This window comes from Lethenteron reissneri, chromosome 36 (genome assembly GCF_015708825.2).
Source record: "Lethenteron reissneri isolate LAM-NWPU_2019-01 chromosome 36, ASM1570882v1, whole genome shotgun sequence".
NCBI classification, from domain to species: Eukaryota; Metazoa; Chordata; class Hyperoartia; order Petromyzontiformes; family Petromyzontidae; genus Lethenteron; species Lethenteron reissneri.
Genome location: NC_083814.1, coordinates 10,963,267 through 10,983,688, shown reverse-complemented (window position 1 = coordinate 10,983,688; position 20,422 = coordinate 10,963,267). Strand labels below are relative to the sequence as shown.

The 20,422-nt window shown below is 49.2% G+C and overlaps 1 protein-coding gene across 1 annotated transcript in view; it reads left to right on the top strand.

Moving 5' to 3' along the window:
• The window catches only part of DISP3 (dispatched RND transporter family member 3), a 199,467-nt gene that overhangs the window by 89,813 nt on the left and 89,232 nt on the right, over positions 1–20,422 (top strand). The gene's annotated exons all lie outside the window — the stretch shown is intronic.

The following is a 20,422-nucleotide window of genomic DNA, read 5'->3' as shown; positions in this document are numbered from 1 at the left end:
ACAGCTTAGGCCTTCATCCAGTAGCGGATTGATAGTGGCTGCTGCTGGTATGCATGCGATCGCTTCTTTAACCACCATCCGGCACGCTTCCCAGTGGCCGCGAGAACGTGGTACGAGACCCCTTGTAAGCCTTGCAAGTCGGGGCTTAATGGAGGATGTGGACCCTGCGCCCCCAATCCCATATGGGGACGCTGCTGATGGCGTGGGGCATAGGGGCAGGGTGACTGCGCTTGAGGACTGGCAGAAATCACTACTCTTGTCAGTGAAATGGAGAAATGTGTGCAGCATTCTTCACTGTCAGTGGTCCCTCATTGCAAAATGAGGGTATATTTTAAAATGGAGTGCTGTGCGCATAGTGTGTGTTTGGTTTATGCACCAGTGTAATGAATGAACTATTTCAATGTGTAATGGAAATGGGTTTTTTTTGCCTTTGGTAATTAGTGTAAAAGCGCATGCAAGTATTTGATTTCAGTCGAAACTTTTATTTTAATTTTTTTTACTTTAATGAGTTTCGCCACAAAATTGGTAACGCATCAACTCCGGCAAAGATTTAGTTTTTAATTAAGCGTGCTTTTTCCACTCTCGCTAGAATATGAATCCGTCAGCTGCTGAAGAACACAGCTGGGTCATGTATTTATGTATTCATCAGCAACCGTGCTACTCCGCATCGGCGATAGTGGGGGAACGCGTCACAAACACGAAGTAAAAATGTTTTTCGTGCTCCAAAAAGTGGACGTGCGTAAAATTAAATGCGGCAAAAGGCACCGCACTAACAAAAGGAGTGTGCCGTGCAGTGTGACCACATAGCCTGCTCACGAGTTAATTAAATTGGCTTCTCTCACCATCCTGGCTGCTTGTCTATCTGCTCCCGTGATAATTCCGCCTCATTGTGCACGGATGATCCCAAAGGCTCTCCCTTCCATGTGGACGGGGAGCTTTCTGCCACGCTGATTTTTGAGACGCTCGCTCCTTCTTGCCAAATTCGGAGCCGCGCTAATGGCCGCGTTTACCTCCGCGTGTTTGGCTGTGATAATTAAGAGGGGTCGTTTTTCATATCTTTTTTTTTACACGTTGGATTTTTCACGAAGTTTATTTATCCCCTTATGGGCTTTCGGCTTTTTGGGCTTTCATGGAATCAGGCAAAGGTTCCGATTGCAGCCCTCGTAGAGCGCTGCAGCGCCCCACCCCGTGGGAGATAATGCCCTACGGCAGGAGGTTTCACCAAAGTGCTTCTGAAATCTCTTCATGCGAAACCCTTGTTTTTAATTCACCCTTTAAATTCACAAACGAGGGGGCGCATCTGCCCACATGCCCTGCTACAGGGAAAGCTTTGTCTCGTGCTAGGATAACCGATATTTTAATTCTCAGACCTGGAATTGAACTAAAACTTGATCGAAAGTCCAAATCTAATGTGATGGTCTATTTTTGTGTGCGGTCACTAGCGATGGAGCTGACACCATCAACTCCCTACGCTTGAGAACTCCGGTTTAAACATGCACGGTCGGCTGCAACCGGCATTCAAACCCAGGTTCCCAGCATTGGCGGCTCAGTGATATATTCCCCGTGAGTCACTCGGCCACCTCATATTTATAACGATTGCTAAATAATTATGGATCACACAAAGAAATTGGTGCCAAAAACATAGTTATTACACCCATAACCTTTGATGACATTTGTTATAATTGGAAAGCAAATTGTCGTAAAAATGTATTGTTTTCAATAATTGGGCAGGCTTTGAAACATAGCACAACAATGCCAATGACGATGTCAGTTTTGAGGACGTGTAACTCGGACTTGCACGCGAAAATAAATACTCGTCATAAATCTGGACCCTTAAAATCGAGTTCCTATGAAACCACACGATCCGGAAAAATGTAATAAGCGCTGTGTCTAGAAACCGGGGATACACGCACAAAAAAACTGACGTACACTCACCCCAGTGCTCTAAAGCATCGTCCCCTCTAGGGCAAAACTAATAAACATTTAACACGAGAGCGTTAATCCACAGGAAACCTCATGGAATCATGAAATAAACTGACAAAGAGCTGATAAGTCGGCATAAGAAATTATTTGAAGGCTGCTCATGCGTTGCCACTGATGGACGGGGCACGCGGCAAAAAATAACAAGACAGCCCACGCAGGTTTAGCCGCACCTCCGATCCGCACGGTTGGCTATTATGGTGCGAAAGAAGTTCCACATACGTACGTACAGGTGAGAACTCAGGAGACCAGGACGGCGTCATGTGCAAGAGTTGTTGTACGCTTTGGATCTCCGATAAGGCGCTTTAGTCTGGGCTATTGGGAGTGCTTTGGCATTTACACGGATTGGTAAGAACCCTAAAAGTGGTGATGGTATGACTTACATAAATTGCAGCCAACCCCCTGTATTTATATACATTGGTAAAATGTATTTCTTAACTTCATTGTTTTAAACTAATTGTTATCACCGGTAAAACATTTGTACGTGCTAATGTAGCATTTGACGACTACAGAACAACCATATGTACGGTTCATTACAGAAATAACGTTGAGATTTTTATCTTAATTTGGAGCTTTCGTGACGTTGAGATGTAGAGCAGCGGGGGTGCACTGTGGTTAGCGCACTGATCTCCGATCCCAGCCACCTGAGTTCGATTCCGAGTCACGGCTTAGAGCAGTGGTGCGTTACATCTGAACGGGTCCTGCTCCCAACTGCGCTGCTGCACCGCTAACCCGCATTGACCGGCGATGTGAAGCATGGTCAAACCATATTCTTGGTTCTTTCGGTAAAGTCACGTAGAAGGGAAACAATAAAAATTCTCACGACGTTTCGGCCACAACGCAAGCAGCCACAACGCAAGCAGCCACAACGCAAGCAGCCACAACGCAAGCAGCCGTCCTGAGGATGGCTGCTTGCGTTGTGGCCGAAACGTCGTGAGAATTTGTATTATGTTTTATTTTTGTTATTTTATCATTTCCCTTCTACGTGACTTTACCGAAAGAACCAAGAATATGAATCCCTGCAGTCACGAAAGCTTCAAATCGAAAAATGGTCAAACCACTCTGTGTTAAAGGATTTTTTTAAGTATCAAAAAATAACACTGGATAATCCACGTACAAAAATGCAAAATATAATTTTCCACAAAACAAAGCCACGCCGTTACAGCTCCGCACAGCTCCGCTTGTGAACTTGTTTTGTATAAATTCTTCCGCGTTGATACAAACAGAACAATTTGTCAAATAAATAAATGGACATAAATCTTACCTCCGGATTTCCCTACAGCTCTGCTCCTGCAGCTCTGCGTCAGCTCATTTTAGGTTTGGCATCTCGAGTGGACCACGATGGGGCCTGCCTTATTTTTTCACTCGTCTCCACCGTACCATTTGAACTGTAAACATTTGTTTTGAGCGATAAAATCGAGAATAACTACGTAAAATTGACAGTTAAAAGTGTGGTTTCAGTATTCCACCGAGCCTAAAATTGTTGGGTCTACGGCTCATGTTGCAGAGGTATAAAGAGATACTGAGAAGAAATATCGAGGGGGAACCATTCATATATAATCCCACTAATATAGTACTGTAGGGAGACACGAAGGAGAACACTCAATTTTATTTCAAAGCCTCTTCATGTCTCCCACCAGAATCAATACACTTACTAAATCTGTTAACACTCTTCTCTAAAAGATATGAAGCTGGTCACTTTTACAATATTCACTCACCTGTCGAGAAGAAAGTCTGAGGATCATTACAAATCGGTGGCGCGTCTGTAAGTGGTAACGGTAGAGGTGCAGCTCCGCAATTTCTTGATCTCGTGCCACTGCTGGCAGGAGGGGCCTCCAGCTCGACGAGAATTTATATTTGGTTCTTTCGGTAAAGTCACGTAGGTGAAAATAAAAATTACAAATAACTAAATCACGACGTTTCGGAGGCAACACGGACAAGGCCTTGCCTTGCCTTTTTTATTTTTATTTTCACCTACGTGACTTTACCGAAAGAACCAAAGAGTAGGGATCCTTGCAGTCACGAAAACTTCAAATCTAGAATCGACAGGACTTTATAAAGCCCCTCCGGAGGCTAGATATACAAACGCTCTTCCATGCTGACCAGACATCTCGGAAGAGGTGGCAGTACCCACGTTTTACCCCACCACACGCCACCTTCCGATCGACTAAACTGCGGCACACCAATTTCTACCGCTGGGTACGCACGGAGACAGTGGAGTTTACGACAGCTTGCAGCGCTGTTTTCATCTTTCCCGCACTGGGAGATGAATTCAATCGGCCGAGCCCTGCATTGCAAGTCCCGTGTGCCAACCATTACACCACAACAGCATCCTTTTGTATCACTCCGGATCACCCTGTGTTTACGACAGACATTCACCATTTCCCCCTATGGGGAGGAGCTGAAATTGAGGGGCATCAATAGGAAACGTCGTGTATGTGGCACATTCTTCAGATAACCGACAAACTCGTGGCGTGTTAATCTTGAACGACGGCACTCGCTGGCGAGCAGTAGACTGAGGATGCGTCCCTGTTTTTAAATCCTTTATATTAAGTTCACTTGCGCGCTTGCTTGCTTGCTTACGACCGTGCAAATCTTTCGGTCGTTTTTTAACCCACTTCCTGTGATCCAATCGAGCTGACATTTTCCACACAGACTCGTTGTGCGTGACAATTAATGTTCGTGAAAATTTTTTCAAAAATTTTACAATTTTTAGGACAAAATTATTATATTTAATTACCAATTGCTTAATGCTGCCATGCAATCATCTGACCCATAGGTGGCAGCCATCTCAAGCCAGAGGACGAGAGGACTCTTCCCGCCACGCATATAAAGGATTTATAGTGAAAAACTTTGTTTTTACGGGTTATACTTGTTAAAGCCACTTTTCCACGTGTGACCTTCGGCACAGGCATCTCTGCATCATCCAATTATTGGCTTATTTGCCAATGACTAACCACGACTCTAGCCCGAGCTCCGACCCTGATCCTAACTCGCACGAATCAATTTGGTCGATTATAATAAATAATAAATGATATTTACCGCAAATCAGTTTTTGGGCCCCAGATTATTTGTGGAACAATCGGTGTGCATAGCATAAGGCACAGCATCAGACTATCCAGTGTCAGTTGCTCTTGAGGGCCGTACCCTGAAGATGAGATTCAATGAAGTCGCGACTGCTTCTATGTTGTCCCATTTGATTAAAAGTTGCTTCGGAGAGAACTTTAATCTGGAAAAGGCTCAATTGAACGAAAAGCAAGTGATTGTGCCATCTCCTCTCGGCAATTGAAAACAAAAAAACCCCTAGGAGGAGACCGGGTGGCTGTGATCCAATTAGTGAGCCAGCACCGCTGAGAACCTGGGTTCAAATTCAGGTTACAGCTGCCTATGATTGAACTGGGCCCTCAATTGTACGGCGTTGATAATCTCAGGCCAGTCACCAATGGTATACACGAAAAAACTAAATTAATTAGTTTCACTTAATTTGGCTAATTCCAGCTCTAAGCAAAAATAAACAAACCGGCTTTGATTGATATGCAGGGAATTAAAATATGTGTCCTTTGCGTGGATGAAGAGGTCTTTAAAAAGTTACCCCCGAAGCAGTTCTGTGACGTCGTCTTCCATGGGCCGTTCTCAGACACTGGGTGATGCACTGCTAGCTGCAGAGATCTGATTGTAAAAAAAGTCATCATCGTACGAGATGATACCCAATATCACGGTTGCAATATATTTCGGATGGTGGAAACCCACAAAAATTCAAATTCCTCCTGAGCGACAGTGTTATTTAATTAATGCTACTTTGTACGATACCGTGTTGAGTGAAATGGGTCTGTGCTACTGCAATGGCTCTTTCATAAGTGGGTGAGATAAGTGGATGTGTCTGCTTGTGCAGCTATGGGGAGACAAAAGGAGGGGAGGTGCTGTGCTCAGAATTAATAAGCGGACTTTGCCCACCCTGGCCTCGCCGTGTCAGCTGTTCCATCCAAGTCATCTTGTCCGCTCAGGGGATGGCCCTAAGCCAGACGAGGAAAGCGAATTTAATTAAAAATTCGACATCGTTTGATATTGCTATTGAACCGGTATAGAATATCACCTCGTATTCAAGCCATTGCGGAGTTTGCTGCAGAAACACAAACGCGTTCGCATTCATGGACTTGGGACGAGGATAATAAAAATTATAATTGGATGCCACGGTGGTGAAATGTTGACTACATCGCCTGGTATACCGGAGGTTGTGGGTTCGATCCTGACCCTGATGTCTGTGTATTTGGAGTTTGCGTGTCTCTCTCCCCGTGATCGCGTGGATTTTTGCCCTGGTCTTTCGGTCTTTCCCTCCACATTTAGAATCAACGTCATGCGTTCACAGTATTTGGCAGCTGTAAATTTCCACGCGATAAGCCACTTTTGTTGAGGTTGCATTGGTGACCAGGTCGCTTCTGACAAAGGGCCGTATAGCTCAGAGGACCTTAACGTGCTAAAAAAAAAAGTTCCATAATTTTTAAATTTTTGTGCATACATCTGGGTGGGGGGGGGGGGGGCAATTTTGTTTCGTTCAACAGAACCCCAACGTCGTCCACACAATGGATAGGGTAATGGAAGTTGGCGGTGATTTCCATGAACGTCACAAAGCACGCGCGCGCGCGCGTGCGATGTCTGCGCGGGCACAATTATTTTTTATATTTATTGAGGAGACGAGGTCGGTGCGGGATGATTGAGTTAATAAATCAGGTTATGTGTGGCTGAATCGATTGCGGGCTTGTTGGCTGAGACATCAACGCTTGTACCTGGAGTTCATTTGTGCCAAAGGCGTATTTAACTCTGTAAATCCACCCTAATCTAGCATATCCATCAGAGGATTAGCGTTGTCTTATTTCAATAGTTAACCACACTTATAAATCTAACACGTCCTGTTTCCCGTGTCACAGTGTGTTAGTTACAGTATAATGCGTGTACATGCGTGTGTGCAGTTGTAGGGAGTGGTGGTGTAGCGGTCAGTGCGCTGCGCTATGAACCTGACGACCCAGGTTCGATTCCCGTTTATGGCCAACACTGGTAATGATTATCTGAACCGGTCCTGGGCCTCCCCTAGGTCGACTCTGCCTCAAATGAGTACCTGGTGCGGTGTGTAAACATCGCCACTAGGGAAACAAAGGCGGCCAGGCGTGGTGCTGGCCCACCCACCCCCTCGTGTGCTGTTCCGGCCTTCATAGGTGCTACTCGCTAACAGCACTTTCCCCAACAGTTTGGCTATGGGGGGGGATCGTTGTCCTTATTATAGAATTAAAACGTGGTGCGAAATGTAAACATTGACCTTGGGGAGACAAAGGTGGCGCTGGTCTCATCACTGTCTCGTGCACGATACACGCATAATCTGCCCCCAGCGGTATGAGGCTAAACGGGAATGTTTGTCTTTGTGTGTGCGTGGTGTTATCGCATTGTGAGCCTGGACATTTGAGTTAAAATCCCAACCACAGGTAAAATAATGCTCAAAGAGGTAACAATTCATATTTGCTCCCGCCTAGCGGCCTTGAAGACGTCTTGCCGAGCATTAATAGGTGTTGGCTAGCAGGACTGCAACTCACGGCCCTTAAGGATAAACTTTGGATAATTGTATGGGTGTGAGTGCGTGCCCCCCTACTGTGCCAACTTGCTTCATTTTATCCGCCCGGCGCTCCGCTCGTTGTTGTGAGCGTCGCTCCTCTGCCCTTCGCTGTTGCTGGAGGGCGGCCGCTTCCAACTGCCCAGTAGGGTCCTTCACGAGCCTCCTCCACAGAGGCCATCGGCAAATCCAATTTGTGGTTATGTGTGTATGTATGTACACGCCTGCTTGTATCTCTGTTTTTTTGTAAATGCACACGTGTTTTTTATCGACAGGTGCAGAGGATTTAAAATTTAACGTGAACCTGAAAACTGTGAGCAAAGCAGATCCAAGAGACTGTTGTTGTATTATTAATTATCATGGGTTGTTTAACGCACCAGAGCCTCGCTGAACCTCAAGACTTTTTTTTCAGGAGTTTCTTGCCAATTTATCTTTGCAGTCGGGTACAATGACTACGATCCCAATGAAGTAATTTGTGATAATATTCCAGCAGCGGGATATTTGTCCGATACCAGTTTACATCTTACTCTTAGGTTATTTCGGTAAATCTAGCTGTGACGGACCCACCTGATGACGGAGACTTGTGTTGCCTCCGAAACGTCGTGATTTATTATTTAATTTCTATTGTTATTTATATTATTCTTATTGTATATATTTTTTATAATTTATTTATTTTTCACCTACGTGACTTTACCGAAAAAACCTAAGAGTATGAATCCTTGCAGTCACGAAAGCTTCAAATCTAGAATTGAGTTTACATCGTGTGTGTTTTTATAAAAAAGGTTAGCTTTGAGAGGAAACTTGTTTGACTCCGGAGGAAACCCACTCAAATCAAGTTTGAAACCCACACAGCTCCGTAACAATGTATGTTTTGCCAGTACCGAACAACACATCGGAGTGATGCATATTGTACAGCACAACTGCGAAAAAACATGTACAGTATTTCAATTTAAAGCTTTCGTGACTGCAAGGATTCATCTTCTTTCGGTAAAGTCACGTAGAAGGGAAGTAATAAAATAATAAAAATAATACATAATAATATAATATTATTATTTTATTACTTCCCTTCTACGTGACTTTACCGAAAGAACCAAGAAGACCTGTACAGTAGTCGAGCCAAAATGGACTTCTAAAGCTGCACATTGTAATCGGGTGAGAGAACCAACGAGATTTAGTACAATACAGCAGCACCGGGGCTGGGAAGGAAGGGGATGAGGCTAGAGAGCGGCTTTGTGTGTGGCACGTCGGCAAGAGAATACAATTCCTCCCGTTTGCGAGCTCGAGAGGCGAGCAATAACACAATGCAGGGCGGAGACGCCGGCGGAATAATTCGAAACGGGGGCTGAAGAAGCGCGCTGACCGACCCACACTCGCAGCGGCGGCGCAGGCGAGAGAGGGCGAGGGCGAGAAGATGTTTCTTGTTCACGTTCTTGTTTAGTTGCGGTTGCACCCGAGTCAAGAGCCGCATGGCTCACAGGGTCATCTCCATATATATAAAAGGCAAAGTTGTGAATGTGTGTCTGTTCAAATTGTTTAGCGGTCTTCCCAACATGCAACAAACTGGAAATTTGCCATGTGGGTACTTTCCAGACTGTACACCATGCAAAAAATATAAAAATACACTTTTTGGGGGGGGGGGGGGGGGGGGGGAGCTCAATAATGTATATATTTTTTGCACAGCAAGTGAGCTGTGACGTTAAATCTGTCACGCACGTGGAAGCGTAACGCAGTGCAGTGTAGTGGTTAGCGCGCTGCGCTACGAACCCGGCGACCCGAGTTCGATTCCCGCTCACGGCCACCACCGGTGACGATTATTTTAACCGGTCTTGGGCCTCCCTTGGGTCGACTCAGCCTGGTGTGTGAACATCTCCCCTGGGGAGACAAAGGCGGCCGGGCGTGGTGAATCCAAGTCCCGGGCAAAGCCGGGTAGTACAGCTTGTATACCTAATAAATGAAACTGAACAAGGGAGTGACGATTAGACCGAGGTGTCGCAGTGCCCGGACGCGTCGGGGTGGAATCGTCGTCAATAAGGCGAAGTGGCTTGTGTTGTTGTTGTGTCGGGTGGGAAAAAACCGGTGAATGTTTAAAGCGGCTCGTTTGAACGTGATTGCGTGCCGCGGCGGGGCAGTAATGACTGTGTTAAAAAAAAAAACGGCAATGTCTCCCCCCGTCTACTACGGAGAGGTCGTGTCGTTCCTTGTGAAGGCGCATGCCTCACTGTGACCCAGGGTGAAGTAGGCAGCGCCACTGGGACACGCAGCTCATTACGACGCCGCTGTGCCATTCCCGATAGTTCTTTGATTGTTTTGGGTTATTGTCCCCCCCCCCCCCCCCAATTCGTTCCCTTTAATGTGCTCGGCATGCATCATTGCCAATGTTAATTATACTCAAAATTGTTTTGAACTGTTGGCTGCAATTGAAGTGTGCCATTCGTGGCTTTCATTTGATTAAAACAGAGTGGATTTTTATTTGTATTTCCTTGCCCGGAGGGGGAGCAAACGCGATGGATAATGAAGAGACGCCAAAAAAAACTGTTTATTTTTTTATGAAGGTGGAGGCGGCTGATTGGGCTGCTGTACTGCGGGATGCGTGGCTGCAGCAGATGGGGTGGGTGGTTGGGGATTGAGAGAGTGAGAAGTCTGCATGACGAGTGGTAGCAGTTCATCGTTACAAACACGTGCACGGCACATGTACGCCATATTGACCGTGGCGGTGTCACGGTAATGCTACACTTACATTTCGCACGACCCAAGGCTCAATTCTTCCAAGTCAGACACCCAACACCAATGGCAAGCGGTATCTGAACCTGACCCTAGGGTGAATAGCCTCAGATGAGCATCCCATTTGTGTCTTTGTCAGTAAAAAATTAACCCGTAAAAACAAAGTTTTTCACTATAAATCCTTTATATGCGTGGCATCGGTTTTGATTTTATTATTCATTTCTGGTTTTCTTGAGTAAGAGTTTCATTTTTATCACATTGGTATTTTAAATTAAATATAAACATTTTTTTCCTAAAAAGTGGAAAATTTTTGAAATTTTTTTTCACGAACATTAATTGTCACGTACAACGAGTCTGTGTGCAAAATGTCAGCTCGATTGGATCACGGGAAGTGGGTTAAATAACGACCAAAAGATATGCACGGTCGTAAGCACGCAAGCAAGTGAACTTAATATAAAGGATTTAAAAAAGTAAAGGCGCTGACCCGCAATTACTTGCCCATGCAACTGCTCGTGGGAGGGCCTCCTCTAGATCGAGCCCTCGAGGGTATGTTAGCCCCCACAGCAGTGGCTCTTCGTGACAAGGCCCGCAGGCCACTGGCGGCTCCTTGGTGGCCTTCAGTGCAGTCACTGACGTGCGACCCACGACAATGCACAAATGGTGAAACACACACAACCACTTGCAGGCAGTGTGGCGGCCCTCGCACTGATGACGGCTTATCGGGCGAAAGTGCCCCCCCCCCCGCCCGCACCTGCAAATGAGTGAAGAACATTGGTCTACACGCTGACCAGATGTCTTTTAAAGAGGTTGGGAGTGCCCACAGCTAACCCTACCTCACATGACCCGCTCATCAACTGATTGTGGTGGACCCATTTATATCGCGCAGAGGAGACAGGTGGAGGTAATTCAAGGATCTTGACGGATTGTTTGATACCGCTGCCAGTCACGTGACCACTGGATTTTCAAGTGCAGCGTTCGAATGGTCACAGGACGAGAGCGTGCCTTTGTTAGAGATGGAGAGACTCATGTGGCTGTGCTTGGGGTCTCACGCTCTCACACGGTGGCTGCGAACAGAAATTTGACAAATAGTTCTCCTGGTATAAGAATGTCAAGGAGTTGTGTTTTTTGGGGGGGTTATAGCCACCTTTTAACCGTGATGTCATCCATTATCTAATATGAGCCATACTTCATTACGTTTTTTCACGCTCCAGTTCGAAGTTTTTAAAGTAAAATTTGTGCTAAAAATAAAATTGCTCGCTTTATCACAGTTAACCTTATCTTGGAAAAATGCATAATATAATTAAATAGTCATGTAAGATTAATGGTAGGTGGTGGATTTTATATATATATAAAAATAGACTTGACAATTATCGGTACAAATTAGAGCACATTACAGAATGCCACAACACCTCCCTGTGGCTATTGCCAGTGTAAAATTAACTTAATAGTTTATTTTTCGATAAATATTCGCATGTTTTCTCAACAACACTGGCACCGCCGTTAAGATTGTGATCATCGTCGTCTCTGTTTTTGTTTTAAAGTGTTTTATCTCATAGAGCACACTTTATATATTTATTACCGGTGTAGGATAAATGTAGGGCTTGAGTGTGTGGTGCGGTATGGACCTCGCCATGCTCAACAAAAACTGCGACCTAAGTTTGATTCTCCCGGACACTGTCCAGCATGGCCTGGATTTTTTTCCGCCGGGTCTTCCGTTTTTTCCCCCTCCACATTTTGAATCAACATGCGATTAGATTATTTGGACGATTTTGCTGCTACACGTGATAAGCCTCTTCGTCGAACTATCATTTGTGGCCCGGTTGCTTCTGAAAATGAAGCTAATAGCTCAGTGGGCTTTACCTGGTCAAATATAAATACTCTATTTTTATGTTTTTTAGCGATTTGCTTTACATATGTAGGGCTGTTACAGAGGGGCTGTTTGTGTAGGGCTGTTTGCATAGGGGCTAACGGATAACAAACACAGTGGGCGGGGACTCCGTGAGCACACGGGGTGGTGCCCGCAACGACGTCCGTACTGGACGGCGTGAGGGGGGTTTCGATCCTCTAGGGGGGTATAAAAAGGGTTGAGCCAGAGAGCTCGAGGCTCAGTCTTAGTGTAGTTAAGGGAAGAGAGAAGACCGGCCAGATAGGCCCTGGACTCCCCCTGGGACGCCGCCCTTGTAAGGGCAGTGCAGGCTGGAGCCAGTGGCGTGGTCCCGGAACCAGAGTCAGACCTCTGGGATTCCGGGTACCGTAGCCCGACTGACCAGTGTCGGGCCAGACAGCCTCCCCTAGCCCGTTAGCGGAGGACTCGGCTAGGAAGGCTAGCTAGGGGTGAATTCCCAGTTGTACGGGTGAGGGGGCCGATACATCCCTCCAGTATTGTAAGACATTGTGCAAATAAATACGTGTGCCTTACCCCGTTGTCCACGCGTCTTCAAGAATACTTCATCTGGCGTCAGAAGAACCAAGAACATGGACACGCGCCAAACAGCTCGAGCCAGGGAACAGCAAACGGAAGACGCCGCCGAAATTGTCGAGCCCGAGATGGCTCAACAAGACGACGTGCAGCCGGGGCCGGACGCGTTCTTGCCGGAGCGTCGCCATGAAGAGGAGCAGCGGACAGACCACCTGAGGCTGGCTCACGAGAGGCTGGCGGAACTGCTCTACGCCGCTGCCGCTACGCTGGAGAACATCACACGGCTGGGGGCTGGTGGTCCACCGCGGGGCGAGGGGAACCGGCGTCCGGAGCGCCTTCCCGCCATTTCTGAAGATTCAAATTTTGAATTTCCCGCCATCGACGCGGCGACCGCTAGGGGCGTGGCCAACCTCAACCTGGGGTCCGACATCGGCCGCGCTGGGGCTGCCGCATCAACGACGGAGGAGGGCGCGTCATCAAAGCTGCGACAGGCGATGCCATCTGCCGTTCGCGCCGAGACGCAGCCGGGTCGGGGAGACAGCAGCCCACGGGACTCCACGGCAACTGCTGCGCTGCATCAAAGGCTGCCCCCGCTTAAAGAATTCGTGGGCGCAGAGGGCGACTGGAGCGGCTTCCGAAGACGCTTCCTCGCCCACCAAGAAATGGCTAAATGGACAGACGCAGAAGCTCTCAGCGCCCTGCCGGCGCTCCTGGACGGCGACGCGCTTGCCGCCCTAACATCGGCACCGAAGGAAAGGCGCTCTACGTTACCAATGGCGCTGCAGCTGCTGGGAGGGGTCTACGGACCATCGGCGGAATGCAGACAGGAGTTCTACGACCGCAAGCGGGGAGAAAAGGAGTCGCCCCTGGCGTACCGAACGAGCCTCCTGGCGATGGCCAAGTCGGCCTTCCCCCGTATGGATGACGACGGCATCGACGCTATGGTGACGGAGAAAATACTCCTCCTGGCTGACGATCTTGACATCGCTGTCGTCGCACAGGAGGACGCGGAAATGACATCGCTCCAGGCGGCGCGGCTCCTCCACGCAAACCTCCTGTCGCTCCGGCGAAAAGCCAGCAGGGCATCGGCGGGGCGTGCGGTGGCTGCAGCCACCCTTCCGACGGAGGAACTCTACGCCGTCGACCACCGACGGCAACAGGCGACGAGTGCACGGCCGGGCCAGGACGGGTCGGGCCGTTCCGACCATTCGTCACCTCCGACGTCGCTCCCGCGGTGCTTTAACTGCGGCGTCCGGGGCCACGTCGCCTCGGGGTGCCGCTCTCCTCGTCAGCGCGGGACGACACCTCACCGGGACGACGGGCCTCATCCCAAGCTCCACCATCAAAAACCGGCGAGTCGCGGCACCCCACACGTTTGGCCCACACACACACCCGTCACGCACTCAAACACCGCGACGAGAGGGGGGCCGGTATCACGCACCATCGCACCATCACGCACCACTCCGGGTACCCATATCGAACCCGGCCAGTGGTCCGTGCTGGCCGATCGTGTGGTTGCCGCATCGTCGGGGTCGTCGGCCGTTGTGGGGTATATCGACGGGGTTGAAGTGCGCATCCTGGTCGATACGGGAGCATCGGCGACTATTATTTCGGAATTAATTTATAATATTCTCCCCGTCCGGAGTCGTCCCTTGATGCCAGTTAACATACCATTCTATGCGGCTAACGGGGGCTCACTTGGCATCATCGGACAAATTCGTGCCCAAATTTGTATCGGGGAAATAAAATTGTCTGGGCCGATTTTTGTTTCTTCCTCGCTGGCGGTTCCGTGCCTGCTGGGGACGGACTTCCTGGCCAAAATGCCGATTGTAATTTTGATCGACCAGGGGTGCATAGAGCTTCCATCGGGCAGACGCATGGCGTTTCTGCCATCGCCGGTTGCGACTCGGACGGCGTTCGCGACGGTGCCGGCGCTCGTGGAAAGAACGGTACGCGTTCCTCCGGGGACGCAAATGCTGGTACCCTTGAAACTTCGGCGGCCCCTCGTTAAGGGTGCTGGGGCACAAGGGGTACTGTTGGGACCGTCTAGGGCCGGGGTTAGTGGACCTGACTTACTACCGGCCCAGACCATAGTGAGAGGGGATGGTGAACCCTTCATCGCGGTCCTAAATGTGGGCTCGCGGACGGTGGTGATCCCACAGGGGACCGTGCTTGCTCACGCAACGCCGGTGCCGTGTGAGGAACCCGCCGTAAATTGCGTCAACACTGTCCCTGCGTCGCGACCGCATTCGGACAGCGATGAAGGGTGGCTCGAGGCGCTTTGTGCGGGATCGACGGACCTGTCCGATTCAGAGCGTCAACAACTTAAAACATTACTGCGAGAATTTTCCGACGTTTTTAGTCGAAATAAATATGATTTGGGTTGCACTCACTTGCTGCGTCACCATATTGACACGGGTGACAGCGCGCCAATTCGCCAAAATCCGTTTCGGTTGAGTCCCGCCGAAAAGGACCATGTCAAATCGGCTGTTGATGACATGTTGGCCGCGGACATCATTTCTCCTTCCACCAGCCCTTGGGGAGCGCCGATCGTCCTGGTTAAAAAGCAGGACGGTTCGTTGCGGTTTTGCGTTGACTTCCGGCGTCTTAATAAAATTTCGGTTGCCGACGCATACCCGCTCCCTCGGATGGATGAATCGCTTGACGCCTTGGCGGGAGCGCGATTCTTTTCCACACTCGATTTACTTTCGGGATTCTGGCAGCTTCCTCTGGATGATGAGTCAAAGCCTAAAACTGCTTTTCGTACACCGCACGGCTTGTTTCAATTCAACCGGTTGCCGATGGGCTTACACTCAGCGCCGGCAACTTTCCAGCGTTTAATGGAATTGGTTTTGGCTGGACTGCAATGGGAGTCGTGCCTCATTTATTTGGATGACGTTATCGTCTTTGGAAAAACCTTTGATGAACATCTCCAGAGGTTGCGGGCGGTTTTCCTAAAGATGCGGGCTGCTAATTTGAAATTCAAGCCCCAAAAATGCCATTTGTTGCGTGATTCGGTGCGTTATTTGGGGCACATCGTGGGACGCTCAGGTATTGCTACCGATCCCGCCAAAACGCAGTGTGTCAGCTCCTGGCCGACTCCCACCTCGGTGGGAGAGGTCAGGAGTTTCATTGGGTTCGCGTCGTATTATCGACGGTTTGTTGCTGATTTTGCGACAATTGCTAAACCCCTGCACGCTTTAACATCTAAAGGGGTTCGGTTCCACTGGGGTCAAGAGGAGGAGGCTGCGTTCCGCTCCCTTCGGGACGCCCTGGTGAAAGCCCCTCCCTTGATCTACCCTGATTTTTCGAAGCCCTTTTTGCTCGACACCGATGCGAGCAACACGGGTATTGGGGGTGTGCTTTCCCAGGTGGTTGATGGCGTTGAACGGGTGGTCGCATACGGTAGTCGGGTGTTGTCTCCTGCGGAGCAGAGATATTGTGTCACCCGTAGAGAACTGTTGGCAATTGTTTTTTTCATCCAACAGTATCGCCCATATCTGTACGGTCGGCATTTCACCGTCCGCACAGATCATGCGGCACTACAGTATGCCCTGCGGGTTCAACAACCATCGGGACAGTTGTCTCGATGGTTGGAGGTTCTCCAGGATTTTGATTTTGAGACCACTTACCGTAAGGGCGTTCGCCATACCAACGCGGACGCTCTGTCACGCATGCCAACCACCTCGGAATGTGCATGCCTCCTGGGGTCGGGACGTTGCAGACCTTCAGGGGACGCATCGGTTCCGATCCTGGCAGCCACCGACGACGACGAACCACTGCCTGATGATTCGATCGAACAACAGGGAAGGGATTCCCTGTTGGGGTTGCCCGTCACTGAGTGGGGGCGCCTCCAAATGGAGGATACCTCCCTCCTCGGGTGGCGTCGTCGCGTCGGGGGTGCTGGCCGGGTGAAAGGTGATTCAGGTGCATGGGAAATGGTACAGGGTCTGCTCATGCATTGGGACGCAAAATTACAGCGACATCGGCTGGTCGTCCCTTCGGAGTTGCGAGGCAAAGTGGTGTGGGCCGCGCATGAGCGCCTGTTACATCTGGGGACTCTAAAGACCCTTGCACTGATACAACTAGATTTTTTTTGGCCTGGTATGACAAAGGACGTTGGGGATCTTTTGAATTCATGCCCGCGGTGTGCGCAACGGAAACCGCCGGCACGGGAGTCTAACCCGCCTTTACAATCAATCAAGGTGTCCAGAATAAATGAGCTTGTCGCGCTGGACATCTTGGGCCCATTTCCCGCCACCCCCAAGGGCAATAGGTATTTGCTGACAGGAGTCGAGTATTTTACGCGCTGGCCCATGGCCTGGCCCCTTGCCAACCAGTCGGCAGCAGCCATTGTGGACGCCTTTGTTCAGGGATACGTCCTGGACAAAGGTGCTCCGGAACGGCTGCTGACCGACCAGGGTAAAAATTTTTCAAGCAAATTACTTAAACAAGTTTGTGACCTCTTAGGCACAAAGAAAATTCGGACCTCCCCGTATCACCCACAGACAGACGGAATGGTCGAGCGCCTGCATCGCACCATTTCGTCAATGATGGCACAGCAGGTCTCAGATTCTCAGACTGATTGGGACCTGCATATTCAGGGGGTCTTGGCGGCATACCGGATGGCACCCCATGCAGCTACGGGGTTTTCCCCCTTTTACCTTATGTACGGTCGCGAACCCGACCCGCCTGTTCGCGCCCAGCTGCAGATCCCCGACCCGCAAGGAAAAACTAAATTGGCTGACCACGTCAAATTTAATCTGGCTAAATTAACAGAGGCGCGGGATGCTGCGAGGTTGAACTCGGACCTCCGTCAAAAGGCGAACGAGCGCCTCAGGCTGGGTCGGGCGCATGTAATACAGTGGAAACCGGGGGACAGGGCATGGTTGCACTGTCCCCAAGTACCCCTGGCCACCTCCCCTAAGCTGGCGCGGCCGTGGCGGGGCCCCGTGGAAGTGGTCGAGGTCTTGCGACCACAGTGCGTGCGCATTCGTTGGGGGAAGCGGCGATGGTTCGTGCACCCCTCTCGGTTGAAACCTTTCGTCGCGGTACACAAACCCACTTCACACATGCGTGGCCAGACGTGTGGGGGGTCGACCGACTCACTAGCTCCGTCTCCACCGCGCTCACCTAATGCCTTGCCGGCCGTGCCACCTCCAGGTGCATCGGGACTGACGAGCCCGCACCCACCTGCTGCTGCAAGGGACGCCGAGGTTCCCGCGACGTCAGACGCGGACTCTATACAAAACGAACAACCGCCACCGGCGGGTTCGCCACCCGGGATTGCCCCGTGTGACGGGCCTGCAGCAAGGACACGCGCAAAAATGCGCAGACTCTTATAATGCATTGGACGAACATTTTTTTCTTCTTCTCTCTTACGTACGGTTGCGTGGTGCTGCGTCGGTGGGGAGCTCCTAACACATTTTTTTTGTGTTGTGTTGCATGTGTGCTGCGAGTTCCCTGCTTAACCTGTATATATGCGTCGCTCTTACGGTATTCGTATTTATTCAGGGGGGGTGCGTCGGATTGTTCCCTTCGGGGTTGTGGGTTTTGTTGTTGTCATTGTTGTTGCTGTTGTCGTTGTTGCTGTTGGTTCCTTCATGTTAGCGTTAAAAACGTTTTTTAAGGCACACGCGGGTATCCAGGGGTTAAATAGCCTTTATTAAAGTTGTTGCAGCCGGGACGGCTGCGAGCTGTACAGGGGGGGGTGATGTAGGGCTGTTACAGAGGGGCTGTTTGTGTAGGGCTGTTTGCATAGGGGCTAACGGATAACAAACACAGTGGGCGGGGACTCCGTGAGCACACGGGGTGGTGCCCGCAACGACGTCCGTACTGGACGGCGTGAGGGGGGTTTCGATCCTCTAGGGGGGTATAAAAAGGGTTGAGCCAGAGAGCTCGAGGCTCAGTCTTAGTGTAGTTAAGGGAAGAGAGAAGACCGGCCAGATAGGCCCTGGACTCCCCCTGGGACGCCGCCCTTGTAAGGGCAGTGCAGGCTGGAGCCAGTGGCGTGGTCCCGGAACCAGAGTCAGACCTCTGGGATTCCGGGTACCGTAGCCCGACTGACCAGTGTCGGGCCAGACAGCCTCCCCTAGCCCGTTAGCGGAGGACTCGGCTAGGAAGGCTAGCTAGGGGTGAATTCCCAGTTGTACGGGTGAGGGGGCCGATACATCCCTCCAGTATTGTAAGACATTGTGCAAATAAATACGTGTGCCTTACCCCGTTGTCCACGCGTCTTCAAGAATACTTCACATACTCTGAGTTTTTTTCGGTAAAGTCACGTTGCTTACCTTTCCTATTCTTTGAACTCCCATCGTGTTTTTATATTTTTTGTTGTTTTTTGTTGTTGTTGTAACTTTCTGACCTGCCCCTACTGAACATCTGTGAAAACAGCTTCATCGCTCATCGGATTCCTACTCCAGTATAATGATTATGACTCTGTATGGACAGAAAAAAACAATCCCCTCCACTAACATGTGATATAAGGGAGGCCTGCATCCAGCATTGGATTGACAAAGGCACGTTAATATTTTGTATATATTGGTTGACTTAATATTATAATAAACAAATATGCGCATATATGCAGCCACTGCACGTTATGTATACTGCCTATGTTTATTATTTGTGTCGTGTTTTCGCAGTGAAGGATTTTCATATTGACATTCAGGCCAGCATGCATAATTCACAAAAAAGTCCCTCTGAATTTTGCGTTTCGTGGTGTGTGTAATTTACAATTACAAGTCCTATTTTAATCGCACGTTGCCGTTGCAACTTGGTTTGGGTAAATTGGTATGGCTCTCAAATGACGCAGTAACCCAATACGGTACGGGAAATGTAAAACGTAATTATATTTTTTCCTACCTTTTTTGCTTCTATATATAATCATTTAAATCCATATGTCACTCAACTGCTGGGTGAATGCCTCCCCAATCCCATGTCAGTCATTCCGGTGTTTTTTTTAGCCATACTTCCCCACGCAGGTCAATGCAAGTTTGGTGGTGTGGGGGGGGGGAGGGTGGCAGGACCGTTTCAGATATCGCTCGCCACTGATGTTAGCCGTTGCCGAGAATACAATTCAGCCGGTGCGTTAACCACTATGCCACTGCTCGACCTTGTATACACACACACGCGTACCACAAACACGCGCATTGCCCTCACCGTGCGCGCCACTTGGAAGGAGAAATTATGAGAAATCAGAGGCTTGCTAGACAATCATTTGAGGAAGTCTCAATCGAGGCTTCGAGGCGAAGACTTATCCGAGTTTCGTACGGAATTTAACCCCATCGGGCGCACGCACGTGAACAGACAGCAGGTAGCCCGGCTTCCACGTGGGTCCTGAGGTTCACAGCTCGACACGGCAAGCATATGAATAAAACATTTGCGTTGCACATCGAGCGATGCTGCAATGACATTGCCTTGAAAGGACCACCGTAGTAAAACGTGTATGGAAATTAATAACACTTGCAATTATTAATTTGCCTTAATCCGTTTTGCTTTTAAACATCAGCCAACGGCATAAGTTACATAGATGCATAATTTACACTGAATATGCGCTGCAGTAATTTTACTTGTCCTCACCGTATTAAGAAAACAATGAATATGAAGCAGCTACATTTATTTATCTCTCTCATGGAGGTTATTTTTTTAATTAATCGCACGCTTTGGCTGGTCTATGTTTTGCGGCCACAATTACCCACGATAGT